General features: G+C 46.2%; 1 protein-coding gene across 2 annotated transcripts in view; it reads left to right on the top strand.

Moving 5' to 3' along the window:
• Positions 1-12,342, top strand: part of bop1 (BOP1 ribosomal biogenesis factor) — a 260,715-nt gene that overhangs the window by 191,020 nt on the left and 57,353 nt on the right. The window lies entirely within an intron of this gene.

Genomic DNA, 12,342 nt, shown 5'->3' on the forward strand with positions numbered 1-12,342 from the left:
CTGGTAATTGGTGAGCACTGTATTGTATGGAGGGGAGGACGGTAGGCTGGTAATTGGTGAGCACTGTATTGTATGGAGGGGAGGACGGTAGGCTGATAATTGGTGAGCACTGTATTGTATGGAGGGGAGGACGGTAGGCTGGTAATTGGTGAGCACTGTATTGTATGGAGGGGAGGACGGTAGGCTGATAATTGGTGAACACTATTGTATGGAGGGGAGGACGGTAGGCTGGTAATTGGTGAGCACTGTATTGTATGGAGGGGAGGACGGTAGGCTGATAATTGGTGAGCACTGTATTGTACGGAGGGGAGGACAGTAGGCTGGTAATTGGTGAGCACTGTATTGTATGGAGGGGAGGACGGTAGGCTGGTAATTGGTGAACACTGTATTGTACGGAGGGGAGGACAGTAGGCTGGTAATTGGTGAGCACTGTATTGTATGGAGGGGAGGACGGTAGGCTGATAATTGGTGAGCACTGTATTGTATGGAGGGGAGGACGGTAGGCTGGTAATTGGTGAGCACTATATTGCGCAGAGGGGAGGACGGTAGGCTGGCGAGGAGCATGAAGGGGGTTTTCCGAGCATTGAATGGACTCGCACAACTTGGGCTGTGACGTCAGCCTCTCCCTCCTGAATTACCTCCCTCATCTTCCTTTGACGCACCACTGACTGACTTATGGGAGTGAACAAACTCCACTGCTGTGGTAGAAAATTGGAGGGAAATTTTCATTCTGAAGAAGAAACTTTGACATGCCGCTACTCAGCTGCTGGTGTCCCACTTTGCTGTTATTGTAGGTATTACAAAAGGTGGATTGTGTAGATTAGAAGTGAGTTACATTGTGAAGTTTTCTTATTTTGTGCTGTTTTCTTGTTTAATCAATGTCAAAGAAACAAGCACAGGTTTCACATGCTAGCTCTATATTTGAGCCTGATCACGTCACTTAGTGAGAAAATGTTTCGTTCAAGGTCTTGTGTAAAAGTGTGTCTTAGGCTACGTTTTTATTCATATTACTTTGGCTTATGGTTTCTAGTAACTTTGCTATTCAACATTGCCAATAAATTTTCATGTTGTAAAATCAATTTACAACCTTTATTTAAATTAAATCTACTAAGCCTAACTTTAGAAAAATTAAATCTCAATTTGGGTTAAGCTAGTTATTTAACAGAAATTTATTATGCTTACCTTATGAATTTTTAAGATTTATGAAAGGGAAAGAAAAAGATTAATTTCAAGAAAGGTAAGCTAAGCCTAACTATCTGTTTATTTTTCAAGAAAAGTTGGCTACAAATTCATTCTCTACTCAAAAGAGCATTGACAATTTCTTTTGGATTATATCTACAGCTTACTGATCTCGCTAGTGGACTGTGAGCTGTCGAATCATTTTTACGCAGGGTCTCCCTGAGACCTAAAAATTATTTCAAAAGTTCCTCCAAGGCAAAAGCGTTGAGAAAGGCTGCTCTAGACTCTCCCACTAAAGGAAACATCCTCTCCACATACACTCTATCCAGGCCTTTCGATATTAAATAGGTTTCAATGAGATTCCCCCTCATTCTTCTAAACCCTGACAAACACAGGCCCAGCATTTGCAGGTCACAGCTCAAGTTTACTTCACCTGTGATCTACTTACCAGTACGAGAATGTGGATCAGTTTTGGTTACTTCTCGACCCAGCAACCAGCATCGAAGCAGTGGCCAGAGTGGATTGCTTCCTGTTCGAACGGTTCCCTGATTTTGATTGCACAGCTTGGACGGCGCCTTCCTCTCTCCCTCAAAGCTCACAGTATTTTTATTATCAAAGTACATATAAGTAACCATGTATAACCCTGAGATTGATTGTCTTGTGAGCCGACTCAATAAATCCACAGAATAATAACCTTAACAGAATCAATGAAAGACAGCACCCACTTGGGCATTCAACCAATGTGCAAGAGACAACAATAATCAATCAATCAATCATGAACATGAGATGAAGACTACTTAAAGTGAATCCATGGGTTGTGGGAACATTTCAGTGATGGATATGTGAAGTTGTCCCCTCCGGTTCCTGAGCCTGATGGTTGAAAGTTAATAACAGTTCCTGAACCTGTTGGTGTACCGCCTTCCTGATGACAGCAGCGAAAGGAGCGCATGGCCTGGGGTTGAGGGGTCCCTGGTGATGAATGCTGCTTTCCTACAGCAGCATTTCATGTTGATGTGCTTAGCGGTTGGGGGAGGGGTTTTACCCATGATGGACTGGGCTGTATCCACTGGTATTTGTAGGGTTTGTCATTCAAGGACATTGCTGCTTCCATACCAGGCTGTGATGCATCCAGCCAATATACTCTCCACCACTTGCCTGCCCATCACTTTTCTCTGGTGCCCCTCCTCCTTCCCGGTCTCCTGAGGTCCACTGTCCTCTCCTTTTAGATTCCTCCTTCAGCCCTTTGCCTCTTCCACCTAACACTGTGTGCTACTTCCTTCATCCCCCCCCCCACTCCCCTACCCTACCACCCTCCCTCTCTCCTATCACAGCCAGCTTGTACTCCTTCCCCTCCTCCCACCTTCTTTTCTGGCATCTCTCCCCTTTTTCTTTACTGTCCTGATGAAGAGTCCTGAACTGAAACTTCAACTGTTCATTGCCTTCCATAGACGCTGACTGACCTGCTGAGTTCCACTGGCGTTTTCTGCCTGTTCATTGCCTTCCATAGACGCTGACTGACCTGCTGAGTTCCACTGGCGTTTTGTGTCTGTTCATTGCCTTCCATAGGCGCTGACTGACCTGCTGAGTTCCACTGGCGTTTTGTGCCTGTTCATTGCCTTCCATAGACGCTGACTGACCTGCTGAGTTCCACTGGCGTTTTGTGCCTGTTCATTGCCTTCCATAGACGCTGACTGACCTGCTGAGTTCCACTGGCGTTTTGTGCCTGTTCATTGCCTTCCATAGACGCCGACTGACCTGCTGAGTTCCACTGGCGTTTTGTGCCTGTTCATTGCCTTCCATAGACGCTGACTGACCTGCTGAGTTCCACTGGCGTTTTGTGCCTGTTCATTGCCTTCCATAGACGCTGACTGACCTGCTGAGCTCCACTGGCGTTTTGTGCCTGTTCATTGCCTTCCATAGACGCTGACTGACCTGCTGAGTTCCACTGGCGTTTTCTGCCTGTTCATTGCCTTCCATAGATGCTGACTGACCTGCTGAGTTCCACTGGCGTTTTCTGCCTGTTCATTGCCTTCCATAGACGCTGACTGACCTGCTGAGTTCCACTGGCGTTTTCTGCCTGTTCATTGCCTTCCATAGACGCTGACTGACCTGCTGAGTTCCACTGGCGTTTTCTGCCTGTTCATTGCCTTCCATAGACGCTGACTGACCTGCTGAGTTCCACTGGCGTTTTCTGCCTGTTCATTGCCTTCCATAGACGCTGACTGACCTGCTGAGTTCCACTGGCGTTTTGTGCCTGTTCATTGCCTTCCATAAACGCTGACTGACCTGCTGAGTTCCACTGGCGTTTTCTGCCTGTTCATTGCCTTCCATAGATGCTGACTGACATGCTGAGTTCCACTGGCGTTTTCTGCCTGTTCATTGCCTTCCATAGACGCTGACTGACCTGCTGAGTTCCACTGGCGTTTTGTGCCTGTTCATTGCCTTCCATAGACGCTGACTGACCTGCTGAGTTCCACTGGCGTTTTGTGCCTGTTCATTGCCTTCCATAGACGCTGTCTGACCTGCTGAGTTCCACTGGCGTTTTGTGCCTGTTCATTGCCTTCCATAGACGCTGACTGACCTGCTGAGTTCCACTGGCGTTTTGTGCCTGTTCATTGCCTTCCATAAACGCTGACTGACCTGCTGAGTTCCACTGGCGTTTTCTGCCTGTTCATTGCCTTCCATAGACGCTGACTGACCTGCTGAGTTCCACTGGCGTTTTCTGCCTGTTCATTGCCTTCCATAGACGCTGACTGACCTGCTGAGTTCCACTGGCGTTTTGTGCCTGTTCATTGCGTTCCATAGACGCTGACTGACCTGCTGAGTTCCACTGGCGTTTTGTGCCTGTTCATTGCCTTCCATAGACGCTGACTGACCTGCTGAGTTCCACTGGCGTTTTGTGCCTGTTCATTGCCTTCCATAGACGCTGACTGACCTGCTGAGTTCCACTGGCGTTTTGTGCCTGTTCATTGCCTTCCATAGACGCTGACTGACCTGCTGAGTTCCACTGGCGTTTTGTGCCTGTTCATTGCCTTCCATAGACGCTGACTGACCTGCTGAGTTCCACTGGCGTTTTGTGCCTGTTCATTGCCTTCCATAGACGCTGACTGACCTGCTGAGTTCCACTGGCGTTTTGTGCCTGTTCATTGCCTTCCATAGATGCTGACTGACATGCTGAGTTCCACTGGCGTTTTCTGCCTGTTCATTGCCTTCCATAGACGCTGACTGACCTGCTGAGTTCCACTGGCGTTTTGTGCCTGTTCATTGCCTTCCATAGACGCTGTCTGACCTGCTGAGTTCCACTGGCGTTTTGTGCCTGTTCATTGCCTTCCATAAACGCTGACTGACCTGCTGAGTTCCACTGGCGTTTTGTGCCTGTTCATTGCCTTCCATAGACGCTGACTGACCTGCTGAGTTCCACTGGCGTTTTGTGCCTGTTCATTGCCTTCCATAGACGCTGACTGACCTGCTGAGTTCCACTGGCGTTTTGTGCCTGTTCATTGCCTTCCATAGATGCTGACTGACATGCTGAGTTCCACTGGCGTTTTCTGCCTGTTCATTGCCTTCCATAGACGCTGACTGACCTGCTGAGTTCCACTGGCGTTTTGTGCCTGTTCATTGCCTTCCATAGACGCTGTCTGACCTGCTGAGTTCCACTGGCGTTTTGTGCCTGTTCATTGCCTTCCATAAACGCTGACTGACCTGCTGAGTTCCACTGGCGTTTTGTGCCTGTTCATTGCCTTCCATAGACGCTGACTGACCTGCTGAGTTCCACTGGCGTTTTGTGCCTGTTCATTGCCTTCCATAGACGCTGACTGACCTGCTGAGTTCCACTGGCGTTTTCTGCCTGTTCATTGCCTTCCATAGACGCTGACTGACCTGCTGAGTTCCACTGGCGTTTTGTGCCTGTTCATTGCCTTCCATAAACGCTGACTGACCTGCTGAGTTCCACTGGCGTTTTCTGCCTGTTCATTGCCTTCCATAAACGCTGACTGACCTGCTGAGTTCCACTGGCGTTTTGTGCCTGTTCATTGCCTTCCATAGACGCTGACTGACCTGCTGAGTTCCACTGGCGTTTTCTGCCTGTTCATTGCCTTCCATAGACGCTGACTGACCTGCTGAGTTCCACTGGCGTTTTGTGCCTGTTCATTGCCTTCCATAGACGCTGTCTGACCTGCTGAGTTCCACTGGCGTTTTCTGCCTGTTCATTGCCTTCCATAGACGCTGACTGACCTGCTGAGTTCCACTGGCGTTTTGTGCCTGTTCATTGCCTTCCATAGACGCTGACTGACCTGCTGAGTTCCACTGGCGTTTTCTGCCTGTTCATTGCCTTCCATAGACGCTGACTGACCTGCTGAGTTCCACTGGCGTTTTGTGCCTGTTCATTGCCTTCCATAAACGCTGACTGACCTGCTGAGTTCCACTGGCGTTTTCTGCCTGTTCATTGCCTTCCATAGACGCTGACTGACCTGCTGAGTTCCACTGGCGTTTTCTGCCTGTTCATTGCCTTCCATAGACGCTGACTGACCTGCTGAGTTCCACTGGCGTTTTGTGCCTGTTCATTGCCTTCCATAGACGCTGACTGACCTGCTGAGTTCCACTGGCGTTTTGTGCCTGTTCATTGCCTTCCATAGACGCTGACTGACCTGCTGAGTTCCACTGGCGTTTTCTGCCTGTTCATTGCCTTCCATAGACGCTGACTGACATGCTGAGTTCCACTGGCGTTTTCTGCCTGTTCATTGCCTTCCATAGACGCTGACTGACCTGCTGAGTTCCACTGGCGTTTTGTGCCTGTTCATTGCCTTCCATAGACGCTGACTGACCTGCTGAGTTCCACTGGCGTTTTGTGCCTGTTCATTGCCTTCCATAGACGCTGACTGACCTGCTGAGTTCCACTGGCGTTTTGTGTCTGTTCATTGCCTTCCATAGACGCTGACTAGCCTGCTGAGTTCCACTGGCGTTTTGTGCCTGTTCATTGCCTTCCATAGACGCTGACTGACCTGCTGAGTTCCACTGGCGTTTTGTGTCTGTTCATTGCCTTCCATAGACGCTGACTGACCTGCTGAGTTCCACTGGCGTTTTGTGTCTCTTCCTTTGCTGCTTAATTCTGATAGTTTATCTTAAGTTTATTGCCAGGCTGTTACTAATTAACTGATGGAAAGAATGTTTCCAGTTGACTATTTAGGAATATTTCCTTGCTCTACTTCTCTCAGCTCAGTAATTTTCATTGCGTACTGTGACTGTTTTCATTTCATGCCTGATACTTGGGGTGAGTTAGTGCACTCTGCTGTTGCAGTGCAGATGTCTGTCACTAGAGGCTGTTGGAGAGCTTTGAAAGTACAAGGTGACATCCTCAGCTTTGGTAACATTAGCAAGTTCACTTATTCTCAGCTCAACATACAGAGGCTTTCCTCTGTTGTGTTTGCTCCTGACTTCCCATCCAAAACTGCCTCCCATTAATCTTCCACTCTCACTGTCAGTCTTCCTCTCACTGGGAGTTAGTGTCTCTCCATAATTGTACTGTATTTGAGGTGGAATTGTGATTGTGCCTACTTACCATCTCTCTACAACAATGGCCTTCTACCCAAGCAACTAGCCTCCTCTGTTCCATCCCTATCTTTCCGTCAGTGCTGGGACTTGAACTTCATATGCTGTTGCCGTCGTCAATTAATTGGACTCACTCATTCCTCTGGTGCACAGGGAGGACAGCATGGAACCTATCACCACACTGTTCTGAAGTCTGAACAAAGAAATGCCATTTTTATACAGAATTGGATGGACCGTTTGGTAAACTGTGTATGTTTGAATTGTTTACTTGCAAGATCCATCTTCATTCACAATTCCAGTGTTAAAAGTCAATAGACACTACAAGCTAACAACTGAAGGTACTTGAAAGTCGAAGTTTCAAAGTACATTTATTATCAAAGTACAGAGTGTCCGATCCTGAGCCTTGTCTTCCCGCAGGCAGCCACAAAACAAAGAAACATTATAACCCCACACAATAAAGCCCATCAAACACCCAAAAAAGGAACAAATTGTGCAAACAACGAAAAATGAGCAAACAACACACAGAACATTGAACATCAAACTGCAGACTCCCCAAAAGTGGCTACATTGCCACAGTCGCAGACTATTTCCAAGATGGCACCAGCTCAGGAAACTACTAAATACTTTGAAATTAGTGCAGTAATTGTCCCTTAGTTGGTATGTGTGCCCTGAACTCTTTCTGGTATATTCTTATCTTGTTTCTGTATGCAAAATGGCTCTGGTTCCCTGCTGTGCAAAGGGAAGCTATACTCTTCACAGACCTTTCTTGCCTGAACATTATCATGACCTTTAATCAGAGTTCAATCCCGTGCTGTCTGTAAGAAGTTTACCATCTCCATGTGAACCATGTGGGTTTCCTCCGGGTGCTCTGGTTTCTTCCCATAGTCCAAAGATTTATGGGTTAGTAGGGTTTTGGTCATTGTGAATTGTGCTGTAATTCGGCTAGAGTTGAATAGGTGGGCTGCTCGATGGAGTGGCTTGTTGGGCCAGGATAGCCTGTTCCACACTGTACCTCTAAGAATAAATAAAGATAAAAATGGCGGCGCTTTATGTTGTTAGAACATTGAGACTGAAGGTTGAGATAAGTCACAGTTGCTGATCTTGTTCAAAGAGGTTGGTTTTACATATAGGGAGAGAGGCATGGCTGCTGGGTTTGGGGAGGCTTGTGGGGCTGCAGGAGACTCCACAGACAAAAAGAAGCAATGCTATTCAGGAATTTCAACAGCTAGATGAGAATTACAAATGTAAGGCCATGGGGAACCTTGCAGCTGTGGAGGTGAGGGAGGAATAGACGTGGGTCCTGGTTCAAGCACCAGCACCCAAGCTCTGGCAGCGCACACAAAATGCTGGAGGAACTCAGCATGTCAGGCAGCACCTATGGAAAAGAGTGAATGGTCAGTGTTTCAGGCCGAGGCCCTGATGTCTTAATGAAGGGTCTTGACCCAAAACGTTGACTGTACTCTCTTCCATAGACGCTGCCTGGCCTGCTGAGTCCCTCCAGCATTTTGTGTGTGTGGCATAACGTTAAGGTGATTTTAGGAAAATACAGGGGGAATATCAGAGGTAGGATTTTATACACAGCATGATAACTGTGTAACAGATTGCCAGGGGTGGTGGTAGAGGCAGATACATTAGAGACATTTAAAATAACCTTTAGATAGGCAGTTGGATGAAAGAAAAGAAATGTGGGAGGGAAGTTTCCACATCAAGACCAAGGATGAGGGCCGGAGCTGCTGGGATTGTTTTCCGCAGAGCAGAGAAGTCACAGGGTACAAGATGGCGACTATATTGGTGTTTGAGACTGAGCAAATGAGGAAAGATGAGAGAGTGGTGAATCTGTGGAATTCTCTGCCACAGGAAACAGTTGAGGCCGGTTCATTGGCTATATTTAAGAGGAAGTTAGATATGGCCCTTGTGGCTAAGGGGATCAGGGGTATGGAGAGAAGGCAGGTACAGGGTTCTGAGTTGGATGATCAGCCATGATCATACTGAATGGCGGTGCAGGCTCGAAGGGCCGAATGGCCTACTCCTGCACCTATTTTCTATGTTTCTATGTCACCTACTGTGGCTAGGCAGTCACAGGTTACAAGGTGGCAACTCGGTGTTTGATACCGAGCAAGACAGCAAGGAGGAAAGCTGCTTATCGTAGGGAGAGAAAGACAAGTAGGCAGAGCCGAGTCCACAGCCAGATCTTGTGGTGCAGTGGGCCGACGGGCCAGGTGGACAACCTCAGCTCCTGCTCCTAGTTCTTAAGTTCTTCTCAGTAGATGGGAAGCAAAATGACAGAATTGAATTAAATTAATAAAAGGAAAACACTCTGAAGACAGGACAAAATTGCTGGAAGTCGCCCAGAGAATATAGAAGATGAACTTTATTCTCTAGAATATAGAAAATTGAGGGAGATTTGATAGAGGTTTACAAAATTATGAGGGATATAGATAGGGTAAATGCAAACAGGCATTTTACACTGAGGTTGGATGGGACTACTACCAGAGTTCATAGGTTAAGAGTGAAAGGTGAAATGTTTAAGGGAATGTGAAGGGGAATAACTTCACTCAGAGGCTGGTGAGAGTGTGGAATGAGCTGCCAGCGCAGCTGGTGGATGTGAGTTACATTTCAACAGTTAAAAAAAATTTGGATAGATACATGGTTGCAAGGGAAATGGATGACTGTGGTCTACGTGCCCGTGGATGAGTAGGCAAATTAATGGTTTGGCACAGACTAGATGGGCTGAAGGGCCTGGCTTTGTGCTGTAGACTACATTCTATGAATGTAGAGGAACACTCAAAGTGCCTGTCCATATAGGTAATGTGGTCAAAGAATATGGGGTACCTTCCCTTATTAGCCGAGGTACGGAATGTACAAGTGGTGAAGGTGGTCTGGAGTTGATAGCCTCAGCTAGAGTAAGGATTGTGGTACTGGTTGTCATAGGAACAATGACAGCACGAGAAGATCTAAAGTGTTCCTGACATATAAGACTCATAGCTGAGATTGATAAATCTCCACTTGGCCCCTCCTTCTTTAAAGTCAAGTCTGTAGAGGTTTGAAGGCCCAGGTGAGTGGGAAAGGGAAGGACTTCAAGAGGTCAAGGGCTTCGAACAAATTTAGGTTAATGGTTAGAAATACTTGAAATGTGTGGCGACACTTACTGTGTGTTGGTTGTTAATGCAAATGACATTTTTCACTGTATGTTTTGATGTGCATGTGATAAATAAATGTAAATCTATCTTTGAAAACGATTAGAAGAGAGGAGAAATCTTGTCACATAAAGAGAGGTGAGAGTCTGGAAATGATGGTGTAGACAGAAGATTCCATCACATTAGTAATGTAGTGCATTAGTGATGAGAGTCAACTATGGATGCTGTGTCGTAGCTGTGTAGATGCGCAAGCCTGGGCAGTGCATTATGGAGAGTAGGCTTTCCTTCTCCACACAGCTGATGAATCCAAAGGAACAGCAGAGACTGATACCGTTTGGCACCAGCAGCATCACAGGAATTGCCAGTCAGCATTGAACACAACGTAGGACAGCCTTGGGGACTTGAGTTCCAGATTTTTCCCTTGGAGTTTACTCCCGAAGCCTTCCCCATGAGTGGGTATAGCCACAAGGCAGCGGAGGTTTGACATCAGTTTTCCTTCTAAATGAGCTGCCAGCATTGGCTGATGAGCCCCATCTGCCCAAAACAACTGTTTTTAAGGCGCCAATAATCTGAATTTGTCCGTTCTTCTGTCAGTAGAAATGGTACTGCCGGGTTTAAAAGCTCAGCCGCATGTGAAGACCAGGATCTGGACTTGGTTGTCCAGACTATTTGAGATGCACGCCATTGAGAGCATTTAGTAGGTATTGGGAGCTTGTCCCCATTACCACCCTGGCTTTGACAGCCTTGAGGAACCACTACAAATATAACTGAGTGTGCAAAAGCTTACAGTACTGCAGACCAGGAGCGGAGTGGGTTAGGCTACAGAGCTTCTCTTTGAATGTCTGAAATTTTGGAGCACATAACAGTTCTGAATTTAAAGAGTTACTCCAACATTTTTTTAATAGTCTCTTAACTTGGGCTGAAGTTCAAAATTTCCATCCAAAGAATTTACACTGAATTCCTCTGAACATACTTCATCCCTATGCTTGTAGTCTGCTCTTTCAAAAATGCTCAGGATAGCCAGGAGATGGTGAAATGTGTCTAACCATCGGTCCCTGGGGACAGACTAAATGTCTTGAGGCAGGTGACCTTTGAAAGGAATTATTTCTCTCAGTGCTTAATAGAGTAAAGGATGTCGATGCTGGCAATGGATATTTCCAACTCCTTCACCCAGTCCCTTTTTTTCCTCTGTGTGTGTGTGTGTGTGTGTGTGTGTGTGTGTGTGTGTGTGTGTGTGTGTGTGTGTGTGTGTGTGTGCGTGCGCGCGTGCTTTGAGGAAGGTATAAGCTGACTAAAAATATTCCCAATTCTGCTTGTTTGATGCTCCCACCAACCTTGCAGGTAAATCTTCACTGCCCTCTGAGAACTGGGTTTGAGTCATTTGAATATGAAGGCAGAATACTTTATTACTTTATTGTCGCCAAACAATTGATACCAGAGCATACAGATATTTGATTCTGCGCTTCGCACTTCCCGGAGTACAAATCGATATTAAATATAATAAAAATTTAAATTATAAATCATAAATAAAAAATAGAAAAGGGAAAGTAAGGTAGTGCAAAAAAAGGGTTAATGGCAGGATTTGTCTTGGTGTGAAGGAACAGAGGGATCTTAGGGTCCACATCCATAGATCCCTCAAAGTTGTCACGCAAGGTGATACGGTGTTTAAGAAGGTGTGTGATGTGTTGGCCGTCATTGGCCAGGGAGCTGAGTTAGAGCTGTGAGGTTAGATCACACTGAGAATATTGGTTCAGTTTTGGTCACCTCATTATAGGAAGGATGTAGAAGCTTTAGAGAGGGTTCAGAGGAGATTCACCGGGATGCTGCCTGGATTAGAGAGCATCTTATGAGGATAGGTTGAGTGAGCTCGGGTTTTTCCCTTTGGAGCGAAGAAGGGTAAGATGTGACTTGATAGAGGTGTATGAGATGTTAAGAGGCATAACTCGAATAGACAGCCAGAAACTTTTTCTCAGGGCAGAAATGGCTAATTTTCAAAGTTCATATCTCAAACTTTTAAGATGATTGGAAAGTATAGGAAAGATATCAGAGGTAGGTTACTAACTCAGAGTGGTGGGTGCGTGGAATGTGCTGCCAGGATGATGGTGGAGGCAAGTATGTTAGACACATTTAAGAGACTCTTGGATGGGCACATGGATGAAAGTGGAGTGAAAATGGAGGGAGGGGTTAGATTGATCTTAGAGTAGGTTAAAAGGTTGGGAAACTTGGTGGACAAAGGGCCTGTACTGTACTATGTTCCAAATGATTAAAAAAATATTGGTATGGGTGTATCGGACCAAAAGGCCTGTTTCTGCACTAAACCACTCTGATTTCTATTTCCTTTCTTCATTCCTTCTCAAGCTCATTCTATCCTCCCTCACTTTTCACACATGTCAAATAAAATCTTTTCCAGCTAATTCCACCTGCACCTTTCTCTTGTGACCTCATTTCTTCTCTTAATAAACCTGATTTGGGCATCTGT

This window comes from Hypanus sabinus, chromosome 6 (genome assembly GCF_030144855.1).
Source record: "Hypanus sabinus isolate sHypSab1 chromosome 6, sHypSab1.hap1, whole genome shotgun sequence".
Classification (NCBI taxonomy): domain Eukaryota; kingdom Metazoa; phylum Chordata; class Chondrichthyes; order Myliobatiformes; family Dasyatidae; genus Hypanus; species Hypanus sabinus.